General features: G+C 41.5%; 1 protein-coding gene across 1 annotated transcript in view; it reads left to right on the top strand.

The window, feature by feature from the left end:
- EGF (epidermal growth factor) overlaps positions 1–1,646 on the top strand; it is a 187,983-nt gene extending 186,337 nt beyond the window's left edge. The window contains exon 21 of the mRNA XM_075860522.1: positions 699–1,646. The gene's annotated coding sequence lies outside the window, so the exon portion shown is untranslated. The remainder of the gene's footprint in view (positions 1–698) is intronic.
- Positions 1,647–23,439: the final 21,793 nt, after the last annotated feature.

Here is a 23,439-nt window from a genome sequence, read left to right as displayed (position 1 = left end):
GAGTAGATACAAAAGCTTATATGGCATCTGTTTTAAAACCATTAAAATGAAGTCTGCATAAAATGTGTACATTCTCCCATATTTATGTTTGGGATTCCACCCACACTCCAAAAACATACTGACAGGTTCATTGACATCCTATGAAATTTGCCCTTGTGTATGCGTATCTGACATAGGGTGATCAGATTATGAGCGCCATTGGGGACAGGACTGATGTGAGTGATGGCCATCTCTGTTGAACTCTGCGAAATTTGTTGACATTATTGAAGCACGAAACAAATAAAATAAATAATAATCGGACCTCTCAATGTGCCTGCTCCTGTAGGTTATATGATACAATATATACTAATATATACTAAGGAAAAGTGAAATGTTACAGAGAAAACACCCCATAAGACCCCATACAGTTTTATATAATCTGAATTATAATATACACATTTATTTATTATTTTTTTTTTTTTTCTATATAGGAGATATCATGTAAAATTACAGCGTGATTGATTTATTTCATACCTTTTTCTATTTTAAAATGTACTTTTTTTATTAATAAAAAAGGTACACTTACGGTATATTCACATTCTGTCATGTCTGCTTCATCCCCCCTTATAACAACTGCTAAAATATTTCTGCATAACTGGAATTCTACTAATATTATATGTACGTGCTGTTGACTTATCAGCATTCTTTCTTTTATGCAGTGTCCGGTGAGGCTGAGAAATTGGAGAATGGACAAGTTATTGGTCTATGGAGCATGACTCAAGCACTCTGTTATGTATAAACTAATAGTGAATAGGCCGAGCCTGGATAAAGATCCAGTTTTCAGTAAATCTGAGTGCCAATAAATTACAAAAAGGCTTCCACAATCCGAACCAGAACAGATCCTCTCTTCTCCATTGTTTTTTCAACATGAAGATATTGTACAGAGAATCACCCACTGAAACTATTAAAGGGGGGAAATGTGGACTGTTATATTGCCAAGAGGGCAGCTTTTCCAAATATCCCTAGTTACCTAGATTATTGTGATGTCATTATCCCAGCAAATTGTAAAAATGGGGAAAGTTGTTTTTTTAGAGCTACCTCCCCCTTAAACATGTGCATGTGTGTGAAGATAGAATTTCATGTTTCCATTAATGTACATATTGTCTATTACTGCTGAAAAGGACACAATCACATTCACTACACATGTCCGTTGAAATCCACAAATTACCTCTGTTGCGTCTAGAGTTGCGGTTAATATAGTCAACAAACACAGATAGTAATACATTGTATTTACAAAGGACACTGATCAGAAGATAAGCCTCCAATACAAATGTATTACACCATGGGAAGGAGCATTAAACCTAAAGTCCGAAGCTTATCATGCCATTCACAAAATGTATATACATGTTTCTGGAGGTGCTCAGAGCTGGATATATATGAGATTAAGTAAGGATAATGGAGGGAGCCATTTATCTGACACTAATCCAATTTAAGAACACCACAGTCAGCCTCTCCTGGCCTGGGATGGCAGATAACAGGGAGTAATAGATTGCATTGTACTGTACATTTATGGATAGACTTTAGGTTTAGTGTCCCTGCTTTAGCGTATCTCTTATTTCCTGATTTAAATAAAAATATTTCAAGTTATATCTGTAGTTTCATTTTTAGATGTTTTCAGCCATGTTACTTATTTTGGTAATACTAAATCAAAGCCATAAAAAATACAGAATACAGTGATGCGACAAACCAAGAAGATTTTGGACAGTTTTAGGGCTGTATTGCAGCTCTGTTTTGTACGGAGCCGTAACAGGTCATTTACAGAGGTGCATGAGGTTTCCACTCTATCTCCATATGCATCCAATTTTACCGGCTCCGTGCCAACAAGTATGAGCCCTTAAAATGAAAGTCCAACGATGGTGCTGGCCCCTTCCCCCTCCAGAAAATGTCAAAATCTTGTGGACTTCAAAGGAAGTTGTCTCAGCTCTTAAAAAGCCAGAGCTTTTATCATTACATTAGAGATTTTTTCCCCAATTATATATATTTGAAAGAGGTTGTATATTTCGGTCTCCTATTACTTTGTGAGGTTTGATAAGAAGCGATAGGTTCTCATTAAGTATGAGCATTCCATTTACTTTATTTATATTCTGCCTTCTGCGTTTGACAAAGAGGTGGTTAGAATACATGAAACTTGTCTCATTAAAATGTGTATTCTCAATTTAAACATTTATGGCATATTCACAGCATATGTCATAAATGTCTGATAGATGCGGGTCCCAGATGTGGCACCCGCACCTATATCGGGAGCGGGAGTCACCGCTGGCCGCAGATTGTAGACGGTACTTGTGGAGAGAGGGCCATGCATGTCCACGACTCTTTCCATTCTGTTCAATGGGAATTACGGAAACTTATGTACAACAGAGCTGGGACCCGCATCTATCAGAAATTGATGGCATTTCCTGCGAACAGGTCATAAATGTCTAATCTGGGAATACCCCATTAAAGTTTGCTAGTCTCCTAGCTCATTTCCTATTTTAGGAGAGCATTATTTACAGGATAACCCTGTATTGCATTGGTATCAGATAAGAAGACACCGGTATTATATACAGTGCATTTGGAAAGTCTTCAGACCCCTTCACTTTTTTCCCATTTTGTTATGTTGAGTCCTTGTGCTAAAATTAAAAAAAATCACGTTTTTCCCCATCATTCTGCAACCAATACCCCATAATGACAAAGTGAAATTTATAAAAAATTAAAATCTCAAATTTCGAATGGAAATTAATTTTCAGACCCTTTGCTATGACACTTAGGGTATGTTCACACGCTGAGTCAAAAACGTCTGATTTTCAGACGTTTTTTTAACAACTCGCGTTTTTTGCGGCGTTTTTTACGGCCGTCTTTGGAGCTGTTTTTCAATGGCGTCAATGAAAAACGCCTCAAAAAACATCCCAAACAGTGCCCTGCACTTCTTTTGACGAGCCGTCATTTTACGCGCCATATTTTCGTGGGAACAGAACATTGTAATTCCCATTGAAAGCAATGGGCAGATGTTTGTAGGCGTATTAGGGGCGTTTTTGCAGGCGTAATTCGAGGCGTAAAATGCCCGAATTACGTCTGAAAACAGTGCGTGTGAACATACCCTCAAAATTCAGCTCTGGGGGCCTCCCATTTCTTTAGATCATCTATGAAATGTTTCTACATCTTGATTGGAGTCGTCCACCGGTGGTAAATTCATTTGATTGGACATGATTTGGAAAGACACACCCAGTCTATATAAGGTCTCACAGCTGAGCAAAAACCAAGCCATGAGAGGAAAGAATTGCCTGTAGAGCTCATGGACAGGATTGTGTGGAGGCGCAGGACGGGGGGAAGTGTACAAAAAAAATTGTACTGCAATGAAAGTTCCCAAGAACACAGAGGCCTCTCTAATTCTTAAATGGAAGAAGTTTGGAACAACCAGGACTCTTCCTAGAGCTGGCCGTAATCAGGGGACTAGGGCCTTGGCAAGAGAGGTAACCAAGAACCCAATGGTCACTCTGGCTGAGCTCCAAATATCCTGTGTGCAGATGGGAGAAACTTCCAGAAGGTCAACCATCACTGGAGCAAAGTACAGAGATATTCTTAATGAAAACTCTGGACCTCAGACTGGGCCAAAGGTTCACCTTCAAACAACACAATGACCTAAGCATATAGCCAAGACAACACAGGAGGGGCTTAGGGACAACTCTGTGAATGTCGAGTGGCTCAGTCGGAGCGATAACTTAAACCCAATCGAACATCTCTGGAGAGACCTGAAAATGGCTGTCCACCGATGGTCACCATCCAACCTGATAAAGCTTGAGAGGATCTGCAGAGAAGAATGGGAGAAAATCCCCAAACCCAGGTGTGTAAACCTTGTGGCATCATACCCAAGAAGACTGGAGGCTGTTTCCGCTGCCAAATGTGTTTCAACTAAGTACTGAGTAAAGGGTCTGAATACTTATAGTGTATGACAATGCAATATTTTAGTTTTTCCTTTTCAATAAATTAGCAAAGATTACTAACATTCTGTTTTCACTTTGTTATTATGGGGTATCGAGTGCGGAACGATGGGGAAAACGTGAATTTTTTGGGGGTCTGAAGACTTTACGAATGTATTGTATGTGAACGTTACTTTGACATATACCACCTACCTAAAAATTGTTGCAGACCAAGTACACCCCTTCATGACAAAGTTATTCCCTAATGGCAGTGGCCTCTTTCAGCAGGATAATGCATCCTGCCACACTGCAAAGATTGTTCAGGATTGATTTGAGGAACATGACAAAATTTTAAGGTGTTGACTCCAAATTCCAATCGAGCATCTGTGGGATGTGCGGGAAAAACAAATCCAATCCATGGAGCCCCTACCTAGCAACTTACAAGACTTAAAGGATCTGCTACTAACGTCTTGGCATCAGATACCACAGGACACCTTCAGAGGTCTTGTGGAGTTCACGCCTTGACAGGTCAGAGCTGTTTTGGCGGTATGAGGGGGAACTACACAATATTAGGCAGGTGGTTTTAATGTTATTGCTGAACGGTGTATATTTCTTTGACATGTATCAAAATTTGATCAATTATCTGAAATTTGTTTTATTTGACTGAAAGAATGTAACATACGTTCATTTTAAGAATTACCCTGCCTTTGGGTTTTTTCTTTTGCTAAATATACTGTAAATTATATATGACTTTATTTTGGATTCTTTAAAATCGTGTGCAGGGAGTGAAGTTGCATAATGTTCAATGGTACAATGTTGGCACTGACTGAAGTGGTGTGCTAATAATTCTAATAAATGTAGGAGATGATGACATATGAAGTTGGTAAAATAATGTATTCTATGCTTAACAGCTTTGGTGTGATGGAGTCATGAAAGGCACGCACGCAGATGTACAGCCAGCTATATGCAGTCTCTTCCGCTCCACTCTTATTGAATTCTAGTGGTTTATTTAGATTACATCTGTTTAAAAAGGAACGCAAAGTATGTGAATGTGGTAGGTCTTGTGCAGTGGACGTCATGGATTAGATTGCCAGGTAAATAATGAAACTTCAAACAGCTGTGATCCAACTCAGAGCAATCTGTATTACAACCTTAAACATATGCTTTATGTGTTTTATGACATTCTACATATAATTTTATAAGCCGTTAACCTTTCCAATTGGTGATGTTTTTAAATGCTAAAGTTGGGTTGAGATGAGGTGGAACCACTTTGAGCATTCATAAGAATCCATTATTAATGGGATTTACACTTTGTTATTAGAGTTCCATAAACATGACAATCGCTCCATTTATAAGCTCAAATTATCCAATAATAGGGAATTCACAGGGCAATGTAAATGCCCATAAACAGAAAAGGTTTGTTTTACACAAGGCTACGTCACTATTCCATAGGCAGTTTATTGTACGCAGCAGCCTGAATTCTGCTTGTGGTCTGACATGGTGTAAAAAAATTGAAAGATAAAGTTGGTGGGTGTCCCAGCTTATAAAGAAGTTACCATAACATTAAAGTGTCCCATAATGAGTGGAACGGTCCACCCTTACAGGTTGAATCCCAGGGCAGACAGACTGTAGAGGGCCTCTATGCGAAGAATGTGCACAATCTTTGCCGGGCATCCCTTGGCAACTGTCCCGTCCGGTGTCGAGCAGCACTCCTGATCAGTGCAGCATTTCTGTAAGGGCAGGCAGGAGGGACTTGTGGCAGGCTGAGCATCTATTCTGGGCTTTACCGGCGGGAGAGAGTCCCTTCTTCTCCCTATGCATAGAGTTGTTGCGCCCTGCAGTGTGGCCAGGGGAAAGCACGGGCCCACAGTACAAAACAACCCTGTTGGCGTCGTTGGCAGATAAAGCAGTAACCCTATGTGGTCCCTGGCACTTTAAGAGTGGCATATGTAAGTATTCCACACAAAAATCTGCCACAAGGCTCTCAGTACATACATGTTACTCATTCCTCCATCTGAAGTTCGGGAGATGTGGCTCAGTAATATGCCTATACACTTTTTGACAATGATTTCAGATTTCTAAAAGATATTGAATTGCAATTGAGGAAAAACTTCTGTCACATATGTCTCACTTAAATTGCCATATGATGTTAATAGCAATGGATGGTAACTATCCAGTTAATGCTACCAACAACCAGTGTTCAACTTCAATGCACTAAACAGTATTGCTAAAATATTAATATGTACATTTATCGCATATAATCTTTTGCTGAGCAGAGCGCCTAGTCATCTGGTTTTCTACTATGATATGTTTTCTCTAATGCCTGGGTCATGAACTATGTTATTTGAGAGTGACGCACAAAATATAGCACAGAAGACGTATACCTGGATAGTACACAGCAGCCTCCCAGATATATATGAATTTTAATTTAAAAAGGACTGACCCTTGCCATTGCATGCACAACAAACATGGTTGATTTCCATCCAGGCCTTCTAGGCAATATGAAAAAGTACAAATCTATTTCTAATGTGAGCTCTAAGCTTATTGTCAATACAGAGAAGAGGCAGAAATGTTATTCTGCTAGGACAACTTACAGAGCTATCGGAGCAAATGGACAACTGTACTGGCTGGGGTCGAAATAGTGTACCAAAAATAATAGAAACTATATACAAAATATTTAGTTAAAATATCTGTAATAGGGTGTGTCCTCCCCTTTATTTTGTTGTAGCGTACCTATAGCAAGTAAAAGACCCTGCAACCAGTATGTCTGCTACAGTGCAGTGCAGCAATGTGACCACTTGCCCTTAGGCTGAGTTCACACGGGGTGGATAAGCTGTGTAAAAGAACGCAGCGTATCCGCCCTGTGGTACAGTTTTTCTCCCGGAATTTCCCCTGCGGAAAACTGCAGCACTTAGCCGGCCTGCTAGCAGGCCAGCCTCCTGGGATGACGTTTCATCCCAGAAGACCGCTGCAGCCTGTGATTGTCTGCAGCGGTGGACACATGGGATGAAGCGTCACCCCAGAAGGCCGGCCCTCAGACGTCATCCTACCTCTTGGGATGACGTTTCATCCCATGTGACCAACGCTACAGCCTGTGATTGGCTGCAGCGTTCACATGGGAAGAAACACAGACTCCTGGGTAAGTATAAGATTTTTTTTCCTGAGTTCTGTTCTTTGCAGCGGAATCGGTGCGAACCCGCCACAAAAAAAACAACTGCTATGTGTTGCAAGTTTTACCTCCCATTGAATTCAATGGGGAAAATACGCAACAAAAAAGCAGCGTTAACGCAAATACAAGTGACATGCTGCGGAATAAAATTTTGCACCGCATGTCAATTTGTAAGGCCTCATTCACACGGCAGGGTTTCCCGGCCGGGTGCCGGCCGTTCATAAATCGGCCGGCACCCGGCTGCATTAGGAATAATAGACCCCTAATGGGGCTATTCACATGGCCGATTTTTTGACGGCCGGGAAAACCGCCCGTCAAAAAATAGGACATGCTCTATTTTCGCCCGGGTACCCGGCCGCCCGGCTCCCATAGAAGTCTATGGGGCCGGGTAATACCCGGCCATCACCGGGATGTGTCCCGAGTGACGGCCGGGTTTTCCGACTCTTGCGCTCTATCTCCCCCTCCTCACAGCGCAGAGTGCATGTGAGGAGGAGGAGTTGATGCCATTCTGACAAATGGCATCGCTGTACACGGTGTGGCAGGGCCGGGGTGTACAGCAGGTGGAAGGGAGCGCTGCGCTGGCTCCCTTCTCCTGCTTGTTAAAAGCGCCCTGGCCCGGCGACACCTTTGATGGCGCCGCTAGCAGCTGCAGCAGCTGCTGCTGCTGCTACTACTACTGTAGCGACGCCACTATAGCAGAGCGGGGAGGTATCTCAGCGCTCTGCTATGTGCTAGCCGCACTTTAGCTCCTTGAAGGAGCGGAATCCCCGTGTGTTCGGGGATTCCGCTCCTGGACAGAGCGCTTGATGTCTCTGTCCATATCTGGGCAGTGACATCAGGGGAAACTCCTGAAGCGGAATCCCCGAACACATGGGGATTCCCCTTCAGGAGTTGCCGATGATGTCACTGTCCGGATCTGCCCGGCCCGGCACGGATGCATAACTTTATGCAAACCGGCCGGGCAGAATGGCCGATTTTACCGGCCGGCACTCGGGCTCGGACGCGACCCGGTCGTGTGAATCCCGCCTAAGCGGTTTTTTCCGCTCAGTATTTATGCAGCGTGTGGATGAGATTTGTTTTATCTCATCCACTTTGCTGCTACTGTATTTGCTGCAGATTTTTCACAACAAATTCCGTTGCGGAAAATCCGCAGTATTTACGTAACCTGTGAACTGACCCCTGTGTTTGCTAGACAGGAATCTTGTACATAAAACTCAGTACTTGCTGAAGTTAAGATGCATGTAACAATTATTACAGCACTTCGACTGATAATGTCGGGTCCTAGCGATAATAACTATGCATAAATGGTCATAATGATTGGATGCAAGGATCTCATAAATATCTGACTTCTGATCAAATATAAATAGGAATTTGTTTCCTGTCCAGTCCTAGCAATATATCCCTGTATACAGATTATAGACACTTGTGTATAAACAATACGGTCAGCTTGTTTTTTCTTACAATACATTTGCGACTGAGTAGTTTAGTACAACATTAATATTGTATTTAATTTGTATATGTTTCCTCTCTGGGACCGGAGGAGATTTGTGAAAAAGAAAATTCTCAAAAGTTTTTACTACCATTGTTCAAAGTAAATCTTAGTAGTCTATTCTGCACCTTTTCATTATTTCCTATTGTATCTAATCATCTAGTGGGTTGATATTTGTAATATTTGTTAATGTAATGTTATAGGGTAACTATAGTAGCATTCTCCAATTCTGTCAACTGTTAGTCCAAAATTTTTGATAGTCTGGCATTTGTTTCCAATATGCATAGGGGCAAATTATAATGCATACGGGATTGACCCCCATGGTATTACAGCGCCCAAAGTTTTGTTGGGGCTCATTACCCTTTCTGTTCTGTCCCCTCCCCACTTTTTGTCTTTTGGTAGGGTCTTAACAGGTTAATAGGAGGTCAGCTACGGCGAGATCAACACTTTCCAAAAATTCCAGGATCTTGATTTTGTCCAAGAGCTGATTGGATGAAAACTCGGTTGCCAGCGGGAGCTGTGGTTATATATTGCAGCGTATTTGGAGGGTGGTTTAGCAATCGCAGACAGATCAGCTCCTCTCCCTCCCTAGTCGGAGTCAAAAGTTTATGAGCGGAGAGTAAGGCTGGGTTCACACTAAGTTTTTTGCAGGCGGAAAATCTGCCTAAAAATTCAGTTTGGAATTTTGAGGCAGATTTTCCTCTGCCTGCACGCCGATTTTGGTTGATATTTGTAATATTTGTTAATGTAATGTTATAGGGTAACTATAGTAGCATTCTCAAATTCTGTCAACCATTAGTCCAAAATTTTTGATAGTCTGGCATTTGTTTCCAATATGCGTAGGGGCAAATTATAATGCATACAGGATTGACCCCCATGGTATTACAGCGCCCAAAGTTTTGGTGGGGCTCGTTGCCCTTTCTGTTCTGTCCCCCCCCCCCCCTTTTTGTCTTTTGGTAGGGTCTTAACAGGTCAATAGAAAGTCAGCTACGGCGAGATCAGCACTTTCGAGGCAGATATTCCTCTGCCTGCACGCCGATTTTGGCACGCCGCCATTCATATTGGATGGCCGTCTGGTCCCGCCAAAATCGTTTTCACTAGGCGGACATAGTCTTTCAACCTGTTAAAAGAATGTCATTGTGATGTCAAGTGGTTTGTGATATTAAAGGAAATATTGAATCACATTTGAAGATGGTTGTATTATGTAAACCCATAACAAGGACCGAGGTCATTATTTTCCACACTTTTAGTATTTATTTATGATTTTTGCATTATGTTTTCTAGGGCACTTGTGTTACCATAGAATTGATCATCTGAAATCCCCAAAAAAACAAAAGCAATTGATTAAGCAGAGATAAATTATCATAAGACAAAATTTGTTCAGAAAACGAAGTGATAATATATTGTATGTTAGAATTGTATTTTGCACTGTCTTTCTGGTTCTCAACCCCTACCTTCACCTCACCTGACAATTAGGATTTTTTTAATAATCTGGCATTTAGTTAATCACGTTAATGCCAATTTTACAGTTATGGCTTTGACTTTGAAAGGTAAGGTAGCTGATATATGAATGTTATGTCGTATTAAAATGACTGTCCAGTCTGAGAACTGTACAGTTTTTCTGGGTTCCCTTTAGGGTATATTAATAAATGATGGGGGGAAAAAAACCTCATCTCTCCTCTATTCTCCTGTTGCTCCTCTTCTGTTTTCGGAATTTACATCACCAGCTGTGCCCACCTACTCTATTCACTTAGTGTAGCTATCGTCTCAGACTATTGCTTCCCCGATATTTCTACTTCGGTAAAGCGGTAGTCTGAAATCACAGCGATGAGACTACCACCAGGATCGCAGTAGCACCTAGAAGCTGCAATCCTTTTAAGAAAAGGATGTCAGAACTGAATATATCTGTTCAACTATGACATCATATGCAAAGTGACTGTCACAGTGGACCAAGAATTCCACAGAATAGTTGTTAGACCTCTCAATGTACACTAAATGTTGTAAAAATTAAACAATAAGATAACACTAATGTGTTAATATTTAAAGATACCCTCAAGTATCTAAAGTATCAAAGTTAAGGACTTATTGGTATTGTAAGATTATTAAAACTGTATGTCACTCTACGTGCAGCATAAAAAAATGGAATTCAGAGAGATAACAATTGTTTCGGAAATCTTGCACGGACTCTTTCTGCTTCTTCACGTAATACAACCAATGTGGTTACTGTATTACAGCCTGTGTAACATTGCACAGCATTGTACATTGTCTATTTTATGGACTGTTATGACAAAGATATCACTGCCTGTGTGAACGATTAAAAACCAAATTTTATTGAGGTAATTCAAGACACTAAAACATGGCTCATTAGCCAGAATACTGAACAGGCATAGGCAGTGTGACCCAAACGGGAGGGTGCAATTAAGGTATCACACATCCATGTACACCTCCAGCACCAACATGTCACTCTCCCTTTTTATTAAATAACCCTTTGGTCACAGTTACCACTGAACTTGCATCCCTACGCGTTTCTACACCCCTCGGGTTTTGGAGTGCATCATCAGGGGTCACATTTATTCGTATGTTCAACATCTAGTTGCCAGTGAGCACCTATTGCGTGCTCTACAGTCTCCTGGCGTATGCACGACACTAGTGAAAAGGCTGTGTACGCACCGGGAGTACGCCGGACATAAGTAAGTAAAGTCCCTCCCACTCGGCCAATGCCCGCCCGCCACCGTCATGGATCTGACATCCGAACCCCGACCCACAGCAAATCACAGCAACAACAACTGACAGAACTTGCCATCAGTACAATTTCAGTTTGTGTACTGATGGCAAGTTGTGTCAGTTCTTGTTGCTGTTTGTCCTGCTGCCATTGTGCTCTCACAGTGGGTGTATGGGGCCGCTTTCAGATCCCTAGGCTACCAGGGACGCATGTCGTTGCTGCTTGGTGATTTCAGTGGTAACTGTGACCAAAGGGTTATTTAATAAAACGGGAGAGTGACATGTTGGTGCTGGAGGTGTACATGGATGTGTGATTTATTAATTGCACCCTCTAGTTTGGGTCACACTGCCTATGCCTGTTCAGTATTCTGGCTAATCAGCCATGTTTTAGTGTCTTGATTTACCTCAATAAAATTTGGTTTACAATCGTTCACACAAGCAGTGATATCATTATATGCTTTACTTCAACCCCATAGACTGGTTTATTTCATTGATTTAGAAAATTGTTGTATTAATGCTCTAGAATCTTCTCCTTTGTGCAAAGCATGATGTGTGTTAGGCCCATTGAATGAGAAGGGCCACTGCTAAAGTCATCGGGATCATAAAAGGCTAAATATAAGTTCCATCTATATCATAGCAACCACGGACATATAAGCGTTTCTGCTCATTACAACAAAAGCATACCACTTTTATAGCTATGATAAAGCACCCCTATACCTTTCCATTTATATATCATGTATAATTTAACCGTTAACAACTATCTGGTTTGTCATAGAAAAGGCAATTTTAAAATGTTGAAGGAATGTTTAACTTTTTTTTTAAACAAAAATTCAGATGAGTTGCAGACATTTAAAAGGAAATTGAGCCTTGTAATGTCTCCTTAAATGTAATCTTTGTCACCGTTTAGTCAACTTTTTTTTTCATTTTCGTATTTACATCCCTGCCTTCCAAGAGTCATACCTTTTTTATTTTTCCGTCGACATAGCCGTGCTTGGTTTTAGTCGGACGGGTTGTACCATATAATATACTGAAAAACGTGAAAACATTTTTTTGTGGGGTAGAATGGAAAATGCTGTAAAAATGACATGCAGTAAACATGTCATGTGGTAAATATGAAATATTAACTGTATTCTGCAGGTAAGTGCGATTACGGCGATACCAAATTTATATAGTTTTTTTATGTTTTACTACTTTTAGGCCCTGTTTACATGGAGTTTTTTACAGGCTGAAAAAATCTGCCTCAGAATCCCTTCAGGAATTTTGAGGCAGATTTTGAACCACTTGCACGTGTTTTTCTGCGTTTTTTGCGGCGTTTTCCACCCACGGCCATTGAAGCTAATGTAAGGACTATGGGCAAGAAACGCAGCGAAAAAAGCTCAGAAACTAGCGCAGTGGTTTTTTCCGTGGGTTGAGGCTGCGATTTTGGATGTTATTTGGCACTGGTTTCTGCATCAAAATCATCACCAAAAACCACTGTGTGAACTGACCCTTAGGCCTTATTCACACGAACGTGTCCGTTTTGCACGCGTAATAAACGCAGCGTTTTGCGCACGTTGCAGTTCCGTGTGACATCTGTGTAGGGTGCGTGTCTGCAATTTTTAAGTGCGTATGTCATCCGTATGCCACACATTTTTCACGTCAGCAAAATAAACTGAAGGAGGTGTTTTTCTTTTTCTCACGGATGTGCGCCCGTGTGCTGTCCGTGATTTTCACGCACCCATTAACTTCAACGGGTGCGTGGTGCGCAAAAAACGCACAAGTATAGGACATGCAGTGAGTTTCACGCAGCGGACACACACTGCGTGAAAAACACTGAATGTCTGAATGGCCCCATTGAAGTGCGTAGGTCCGTGTGACGTACGTTTTTTTTAACGCGCGTAACACGGACGTGAAATATGCTCATGTGAATAAGGCCTAACTCCTAATAAAAACAATTAATTAAAATAAAAATGTTGTGTTGCCATATTCTGAGAGCCATAACTTTTTTACTTTTCCATCAATGGAGTGACGTGAGGACTTGTTTTTTGTAGGGCGAGCTGTAGTTTTTATTGGTACCACTTTGGGGTACATATGAGTTTTTGATCCCTTTTGTTTTCTTTTTATGGGTAGGCAAGGTGACAAAAAATGGAAATTCTGACTTTTTTTTCTAAATTGTATTAAACTTCTCTTTACACAGAGGTCTAAGAAAAGATGATCCAGAATTGTTACTTCATGGGGAATAAAACTATTTACTAAAACAGACATGTCAGGAAAGGTGACAGATCCTCCTTAAAAACCTAATAGGGCCTAATAGGAGTACCAAGATGGGAGAGCTAGTGGCCTCCATTGCCATCAGCACCCCGTATTTGCGCCGCACGGGACCGGATTGGATGACGGTGTGGGCCTCCCTCTGTCTAGTCGCTTATTTGCTGTGGTCACAATTTATTGCGGCATCTTAATGGTTAGACGGTAGGATCGGTGTTTACTCTGATCCCAGCCATTAGGGCAGGGTGTCAGCTGTCAAAAAAAAGCCGACACCTGCTGTGTATGGAGCGGGTTCCGCTCCTGAGCTCGCTCCATACAAGCAACGATGTTCCAAAGGGGTTAAAGGAGCCATGTCACCACGTCAACCCCTGTCCATATGCCCTATTAGGGTATATGGACGTCATAGATGAGGGTCCCCCCATGTGCTCTAACTGCTAAAACCAAGAGCTGCTCTGGGGAATCCGACCCATTTGAATGGCCAGGATGTAATACTTTACTTGTGGCTGCTGCAGGGTAAATCTGTCGCTGGTCGCGGCTTCCCCAACGATAATAGCTGACTGCCTGGCGTTAGAGAAGTCAGATTTTATTTTTTTTTAAACTGAGACAACTCCTTTAAACCAACACTTCCTAGAAGTACACAATCCATTTCCTTGCAGAGGAATCACTGCCAATAATGTCAATATATTAGAGAATTACTGGAAACACAATTACCAATATAAGCTGTAAAGTGACTCAAAGGTGGAGCTTGACTTTACAGGGGATTTCGGACACACTTTATTTGACTGGGAACAAGGCTTTCATGACCTAAGACACGTGCACATGATAGGGGTTTTGCCTTCCACCAGACTGTCTCCTTCTTTGCCATGTGCTCCGTGACCGTCCTGATCTCTAGGTCAATTCCTTATATTTGTAGCTGAATTACTGTTGTGCTAATGTTCTGTTGAGAAACTAGGAATGAGCAGGAGGGCTTTCATTGATCACAATACTTAAAGTTACCAGCCTCCAACATTACCCTGGATAAAATATATGAAACTCAAAACACTTGATATTTTTCACTGAATATTTAATTACAATGATTTAAAATACAGTAATATAAATGTAATATAGTTATGTAGTTGAGGCTGAGGATAATGTTATAAGCAGAAAGAACTAATACACAGATTCTACAAAAATAGCAAATAAACACCATATAGCCGTAGCAGGTTTTACTATGCGCCAGTAACATGACAACCGCCCTCGCTCACATAAAAATCTCAGGTGACTGCTTCCCCTCTAAGTCCACTAACTGCTTGCTCATGACTGGCTCCTTTAGACGTAGCTTCAAATTTTATGCTCATGAGAACTCATCCATTCTACATGGTGATGTGATTTGGTCAGGTCCAAACCCAAGAATCAATTGACAACAATAGCCTCCGTTTCTAGCTCCAGACCCAGACGCCGCTGCCAGTCCCATCTTGTTAATGACTTAGGCTATGTGCACACTACATTTGGGCCTAGGTTTAGGGTGTACATCAGGAAAGTTCCTGACGTATATGCAAAACATGTCCATAGGGCTCCAATAGCCTGACAGAGGCCAAAAGAGTGTCCTTTTGGCCTCCGTTGGGCTGGTATACATCAGTATACTTTTTTTTTTTGAGGATCGAATAGCGTAGTAGACTACGCATTTCCATCCTGAGGGATTCTGCAAAAAACTTATACTGCGTGGGTTACAAATTTTTTACATGTGAGTCTATAAGTGATTTATGCCACTGTATCGCATAGATCACAGGTCTTTGTTTAATGTATACGTCACACTTTTCAATAGCCTTTCATGATGAAAACATTAAAGGGATACCATTAAAGGCTATGGGGTCCATATGTGTTAAATGGATGCCTAACAGTGGCGTCTGTCGTCCATAGAGTATAAAGGTATCCATTTAACGAATACGTCATGAACAGGGTCAAGAGAGCTCATGACATATGCGTTTAACGTACACTATTAAACTATGGTGATGGATGCCACTGTTAAGGCACCCGTCACAGCCTCCGTTTAACGTATAAGCCAAAAACGTGATGTGCACAGAGCCTTAGTAATACTGATATTAATATAATACATTTTTATGTATTATCCTTTCATTTCACTTAGTGTTCTGTATAGATTTTTTTTAGAATGGTCTGGTAAACATGACAGCAAAAGAAAAAAAAATAGACAAAATTGAAATTCTTGTAAAATTATGTAAATAAAAAATTGCAGAAACTTCAGTCACTTCTTAAAGTCTCTGAGCGATGCTAAACATAATCCTTAATTAAGTTAAAGAAGCTTAAGGTAAGACAGCATCTTATCAGCATTAACAGCTTAGAACACATGACCACATGCAAAACATCATTAGCCACACGCCATGCAGAAAATGTGTGATAAAACATAAATCTCAGAAAACAAGCACTAGGGCTTGTGGCGGTTATTGGTTAATCCTGACCTCAATCATAAGTTATAGAGCTGGTGACTGTGAAGGGTTAAGTCAAAACGGAAGCATGTACCAATGATGACTAAGGCAAAGCTCAATAGAAAGTTCATTAAGATGATTAGAAAAGGTTAAAGTTCCCCTATATGTATGGGACAGACTTCTACTTTGTAGTACTTCATCCCAGCCAAATGTTGCTCATTAACACTATTAGATGCAACTGGAACATGGGCTCATTCTGGTTCAGGTGCTGGGAATTAAAATAAAGATATAGGGATAAAGGTTAATCCATAAAAAGAGGAAAGCAGAGCGATGGGATTGGTTCGGAGTGCACTGTCTTCCCCTCATTTCTTTCAGACAGCAGCATTTGGTCTTAAGTAGGAGTTCCCTCTGCACAAACCTCCCAGATGAAGGTCTAAAGAAGGTATTAACTGGCCACTCAAAGGCTTTGTGATAAACCTTAAGGTCACACCACAATCTTTCTGCCTTTTGACCCAAGAGGACATTACGTATGTCCAGGCAGCCAAAATGTACTGAAAGACAATAATGTATTTTAGAGGTATTTACACATATGGCAAACATAATCCCTGCTACATGGAAACATTAGGCCAGAGCAGACTTCTATAAGTACATTAAGGCTGGTCGAGCTTTTACTACCCCAACTATGTCTATGCATGTATCATCATTCATTTTTTTATTTGTTAGAGGTGAGACGAAGAGACAAAGCCACCATAGAAGAGGCAGCGTTTCTATTCCATAAAACAATTTGAGGTTCTGCAGTTTCTGGTTAAATTCAGTAATCTGCAAATAGTAGTAATACTGTGGAGAGAATTATTTATCAAAACGTCATTTGTCATACATGTGATGTTATTTCTTTATTTATGGATTTACAATACATTGGCCTTCTGCCGGGATATATGTCCATCCTTTATAACAGGCATGTCCTGTTTATTCACTTTAAGCAACTAACTTGCCCCATTTAATATAAATTGGATGTGTAGATATACAGGGTGATTCAAAAAGGATGGTGCAAAATTATGGCCTCGGTATTCATAACCAAGAGCACATAACACAAATTTATTATCATGAAAAGACACACTATCTATCCAAATTTTATCTATGCACTACAGATGTTCAAAGTGATTTCCATTGGTGACAAGGAGATGTCTTCACAGCTCCCATGCTGTTTAGGTTTGGGAGCTGGTGACTATAGGGTATGTCCCCTTAAGGGATTTACCCAGCAGGCTTATCCCCTGGGTAGGGTGGGGTTGTTGGGAGTATCCTGGGTGGGCCCTCCCACCCATATAAATTAGGCTACACGAGGGATTTGCTTCCTCTTGGACCCCCCTTTGGATCGTGGTAGGAACCCTCCCGCCCGCCCGCCCTGAGAAGTTGTATTTCAAGGGCTTGTAACATTGTTAAGAATGTTGTAGTCTTCTGTCATCTCAAATTCTGTTAATGTATGTAACTTGGTTGGTTGGCAAGTGTGCCTTTGTGTTCTGTGTGTAAATTATATGTTATTTACTTTGTCCCTTTGTTTATTTGTTCCTAGTCACAGCTGGCGGTGTGGAGGGGCCTTGTCCGGTCAAGCTAGGGACGACGGGAGTACAGTCACCTGCCGTATCAACTAGGACGTGCCCACCGCGGTAGCGGTGGCGTGGCACGCGAGGTGACGGTTATTGTCAACGAGATCAAGATCTTCCGGTTTTAGCTGCGGACAAGGTTTTTTCCCTCCATGCTATAAATAATAAAGCTGTGGCCTACCCCCACTTTATACCTACGCTCAGTCTATTGTGTCAATTATTTGGAGAAGACAGACTGTTTCACTTATATCCCTTTAGTCAGGTGGTAGTCCAGTTCTGTCCAGATGCGTGCCAGCATATACTCGGATATAGACTCCACTGTTTCAATGATGCCTTGTTTCAGGTCGTTCAGATCCTGTGGCTGGAGGGGCATATATACTGAGTCCTTGATGTAGCCCCACAGAAAGAAGTCGCAGGGTGTTAGATCTGGCGATTGTGGAGGTCAGCGCAACATTGGTGAATCATTGTTTCCGGCGCGGCCTATTCATTGTTGTGGTAGAGTTTTATTCAGGTATCGGCAATCATCAAATGGAAATGAGGAGGTGCACCATCCTCCTGACTATGTTTGGCAGATCTTCCTCAAACTGTGGCATAAGCCATTCCTTTAACATGTCCCGGTAGGAAGGTGTCCAGCCATAGAATTGGCCCACAAAAAAATTGACACGTCCTATTTTTTAATTTTACAGTGCTCCTGATTTTACGGTCCGCAAATGCGAGTGTCTGTTTGCGGCCAGCAGTGCCTGTAATCACCAGCCGTGATTACGGGCATGGCCATGTGCAGGGGGCCTTAGGCTGGGGCTACACAGCGACTTTGGCTGCGATGCTGGTCGCATACACACTAGATCGTGTTGGAAAATTTGCTCTCCAAAAGCCAGTTAGCGCACCATTCATTGTAAGCTCCACCTTGCACCCAACGTGTAAGAAATGCTCACATATTTGGTATTGTTGAAGTTGGCAGAAGTTGACAAATACACTACCGTTCAAAAGTTTAGGGTCACTTAGAAATTTCCTTATTTTTGCAAGAAAAGCACAGTTTTTTTCAATGAAGATAACAACATTAAATTAATCAGAAATACACTCTATACATTGTTAATGTGCTAAAGGACTAAACGTCTATACACATAGGTGTATAGAGGCCCATTTCCAGCAACCATCACTCCAGTGTTCTAATGGTACATTGTGTTTGCTAACTGTATTAGAAGGCTAATGGATGATTAGAAAACACTTGAAAACCCTTGTGCAATTATGTTAGCACCGCTGTAAACAGTTTTGCTGTTTAGAGGAGCTATAAAACTGACCTTCCTTTGAGCTAGTTGAGAATCTGGAGCATTACATTTGTGGGTTCGATTAAACTCTCAAAATGGCTATTAGAAAAAGAGAGCTTTCATGTGAAACTCGACAGTCTATTCTTGTTCTTAAAAATGAAGGCTATTCCATGCGAGAAATTGCCAAGAAACTGAAGATTTCCTACAATGGTGTGTACTACTCCCTTCAGAGGACAGCATACACAGGCTCTAACCAGAGTAGAAAGAGAAGTGGGAGGCCCTGCTGCAAAACTGAGCAACAAGACAAGTACATTAGAGTCTCTAGTTTGAGAAATAGACGCCTCACAGGTCCTCAACTGGCAGCTTCATTAAATAGTACCCGCAAAATGCCAGTGTCAACGTCTACAGTGAAGAGGCGACTCCGGGATGCTGGCCTTCAGAGCAGAGTGGCAAAGAAAAAGCCATATCTGAGACTGGCTAATAAAAGAAAAAGATTAATATGGGCAAAAGCACACAGACATTGGACAGAGGAAGATTGGAAAAAAGTGTTATGGACAGACTAATCGATGTTTGAGGTGTTTGGATCACACAGAAGAACATTTGTGAGACGTAGAACAACTGAAAAGATGCTGGAAGAGTGCCTGATGCCATCTGTCAAGCATGGTGGAGGTAATGTGATGGTCTGGGGTTGCTTTGGTGCTGGTAAAGTGGGAGATTTGTACAAGGTAAAAGGGATTTTGAATAAGGAAGGCTATCACTCCATTTTGCAACGTCATGCCATACCCTGTGGACAGCGCTTGATTGGAGCCAATTTCATCCTACAACAGGACAATGACCCAAAGCACACCTCCAAATTATGCAAGAACTATTTAGGGAAGAAGCAGGCAGCTGGTATTCTATCTGTAATGGAGTGGCCAGCGCAGTCACCAGATCTCAACCCCATAGAGCTGTTGTGGGAGCAGCTTGACCGTATGGTACGCAAGAAGTGCCCATCAAGCCAATCCAACTTGTGGGAGGGGCTTCTGGAAGCATGGGGTGAAATTTCTCCCGATTACCTCAGCAAATTAACAGCTAGCATGCCAAAGGCTGTAATTTCTGCAAATGGAGCATTCTTTGACGAAAGCAAAGTTTGAGGGAGAAAATTATTATTTCAAATAAAAATCATTATTTCTAACCTTGTCTATGTCTTGACTGTATTTTCTAGTCATTTTGCAACTCATTTGATAAATATAAGTGTGAGTTTTCATGGAAAACACAAAATTGTCTGGGTGACCCCAAACTTTTGAACGGTAGTGTATGAATTCAGGTTTGTTTAGCCTGTGGCATGCAGATGTCAGAAAAGATAACTTCAATTCACATATTTGGGAAAGAAATGCCAATTTTAATTTTTCCCATCAAAATCAATGAATTGTCTGGAAAAAAATAGAGGGCTAAAATCTTTCATATGTCACTAACCGAATACCTTGGGGGGATCTAATTTCCTACAGTGTTTTGGCACTTTACATCTATAATGGTCGCGCACCCTTCATTGTAAGCTCCGCCTTACGCCCAGCGTGTAAGAAATGCGCGCGCATTTAGTATTGCTGAAGTCGGCAGAATTTGCGAAATATGTATTCAGGTGTGTTTACCCAGTGGCACGCACCAGATGTAAAAAAAAAATCATCTAAATTCACATATTCACTTTTTAAAAAAAATGTATTTCCCTTTTTTCCTTTTACAGTTTTTAAAAAAGTTAAATATATCTATTCTTTTTTTTACAAAATATGAAAGCCTCTTGTCAGGAAGTGGTTAAAATAGGAGCAGCTTGGGCATTGGGCAATTGAACTCCCTAAAATTGCATTGGGATTTGTGCTTGCAAGCTACAGATGTCCGTTTCAGTTTATACTTTGCAAATGGGACAATGACTATAGACAAAGATGTAACTTGAAGCTCCAGGGCCCCAATTTGTACCAGGGCCCCCACCTACCATGTGCCATTTATAATACTGGCGTCTTCTTATGTGACAGAAAAGCCTTTAGGCCCCCTCAGACACCAAGGCCCGGACTTGACTGCTACCATTGCATCCACTATAGCTATGCCCTGCATCTAATATATTAATATGCAGTAACTGAAAACTGGAATCAAGCTTCCAGGAAATAAAAAGTTTTAGGTGCAAAATGTGTTCTAAACGATTCATACAAAAATCATCCATAGGCTACATACTGTATAAAGTGATGTTTCATTTATACTGTTGATTATTATAGGGGAAATGCAAAACTAAAGCAATTGCTTTTTTGTCCAGTTTTTATGCTCCTCACCAATCACCACAAATAACATTGCGTAACATATATTCAACAAGCTTTAAAGTTACTTATTTTAAAGCAATTTTTTTTTCAACTATTTCTTTACCATTATTTTTATTCAATTTTTAAGGATGTATTCCTGTTTTCAATGTATATATTCATATAACTGGACAGGATGTTGTTATAGTGTGCTTTACTAAGTAATGTAACGTTTAAGAGGATCCTTATTCTAAAGGCCCTATTACACGGGCCAATGATCGGGCAATCGAGCAGTCATATGAACGCTGATTCCCGATCATTGCCCTGGGTAATCAGGGCAACAATCAGCCGATGAACGAGAAAACCTCATTCATCGGCTGATCTGCTCTTTTATGCAGAATTAAAAATCATCACTGTCGGCAGCACATCTCCCTGTGTATGGCCCTAAAGTTTTTGATTGGTTTTAACTTGAGCCCAGTAGAGAAACTGGCAGAATTGTTTTAATTATTATCATTATTATTATATCGAAAACCTAAAATATGCCTGAATTAATGCAGTTGTTATTTAGCATTTACATGTGTTGTTTATAGCACAACCTACTTGGGTAACACATCTGTTTACTTGTATTCTAGACTTGTATACCATCCCACAAACCCGCTGTTTCCACTTTTTCCTCCCCGGTGCATCTAGTATAACTACCTAAAGGAAGGATAACACCTCTACCGTGTTTTCACAAGAATGGAAGATGTATAACTGTGTATGACCAGATTTGCTGTAAACATATAAATGGTAAGGTTAGGCCTCATTCACACGGCAGGGTTTCCCGGCCGGGTGCCGGCCGTTCATAAATCGGCCGGCACCCGGCTGCATTAGGAATAATAGACCCCTAATGGGGCTATTCACACGACCGATTTTTTGACGGCCGGGAAATCCGGCCGTCAAAAAATAGGACATGCTCTATCTTCGCCCGGGTACCCGGCCGCCCGGCTCCCATAGAAGTCTATGGGGCCGGGTAATACACGGCCATCACCGGGATGTGTCCCGAGTGATGGCCGGGTTTTCCGGAGCTTGCGCTCTATCTCCTCCTCCTCACAGCGCAGAGTGCATGTGAGGAGGAGGAGTTGATGCCATTCTGACGAATGGCATCGCTGTACACTGTGTTGCAGGGCCGGGGTGTACAGCAGGTGGAGGGAGCGCTGCGCTGGCTCCCCTCCCCTGCTTGTTAAAAGCACCCTGGCTCGGCGACACCTTCGATGGCGCCGCTAGCAGCTGCTGCGGCTGCTACTACTGTAGCGACGCCACTATAGCAGAGCGGGGAGGTATCTCCCCGCTCTGCTATGTGCTAGCCGCACTTTAGCTCCTTGAAGGAGCGGAATCCCCGTGTTTTCGGGGATTCCGCTCCTGGACAGAGCGCTTGATGTCTCTGTCCATATCTGGGCAGTGACATCAGGGGAAACTCCTGAAGCGGAATCCCCGAACACATGGGGATTCCCCTTCAGGAGCTGCCGCTGATGTCACTGTCCGGATCTGCCCGGCACGGATGCATAACTTTATGCAAACCGGCCGGGCAAAATGGCCGATTTTACCGGCCGACACTCGGGCTCGGGAACGACCCGGTCGTGTGAATCCCGCCTTACATTTCTAGATAAAATGGATTCATATGATATTAAACTGTGAAGGATTTAACATTAAAAGCTGTCTGCTATCAATGCCTTCAGAAAAGGTTAACATAATTAATAAACATTTTTTAAAGAACTTACACAGAAACAAAACGAAATGATGATTTATGTAGTTATTATATAGATATTGTTGTCTAATTCCTGATTTTTGGTTACTCATTTGTTTTTTGAGGATCTTCTTATTTAACAGCTTTAGTGCTAGATGTTACGACCCATGTCTAGGATGTCACTCTGATGACACATATTTCCTAAGAGGGTTTTCTGCACATTACTATATAATCTTTAAGTTGTACTGAAACCATAATGAGGGACCCATATAATTCTATGTAGTATCTACTGTACCTCTGTATGTTTTTATGTAGGATTGTGTTTAACATACAAAAAAACGTATTATAGAACTATTCTCCCCCAGAAGAATTTGGCACTGCATGGAGAACCAATACGGCAGCATTAGTTCCTCTGCACATGTACATGAGGCCTTAGGTATACTTACATTTTAAAATGTTTAAGAGTAACTGAACTTTCTTTTTATATGTAATAACGACACATCAGAAGCTTTGGTTGGTAGGGGTTTGGGTGCCCCACCATTGGTAAAAAGAAGGGGCAGAAGCCAACCGCTCTGCATCTTTGGATGTAATCTCCGTGTTAGGCT

This window comes from Rhinoderma darwinii, chromosome 1, assembly GCF_050947455.1.
Source record: "Rhinoderma darwinii isolate aRhiDar2 chromosome 1, aRhiDar2.hap1, whole genome shotgun sequence".
Lineage (NCBI taxonomy): Eukaryota > Metazoa > Chordata > Amphibia > Anura > Rhinodermatidae > Rhinoderma > Rhinoderma darwinii.
The sequence above is the reverse complement of the archived record's forward strand: the minus strand, read 5'-3'. Positions and strand labels throughout refer to the sequence as shown.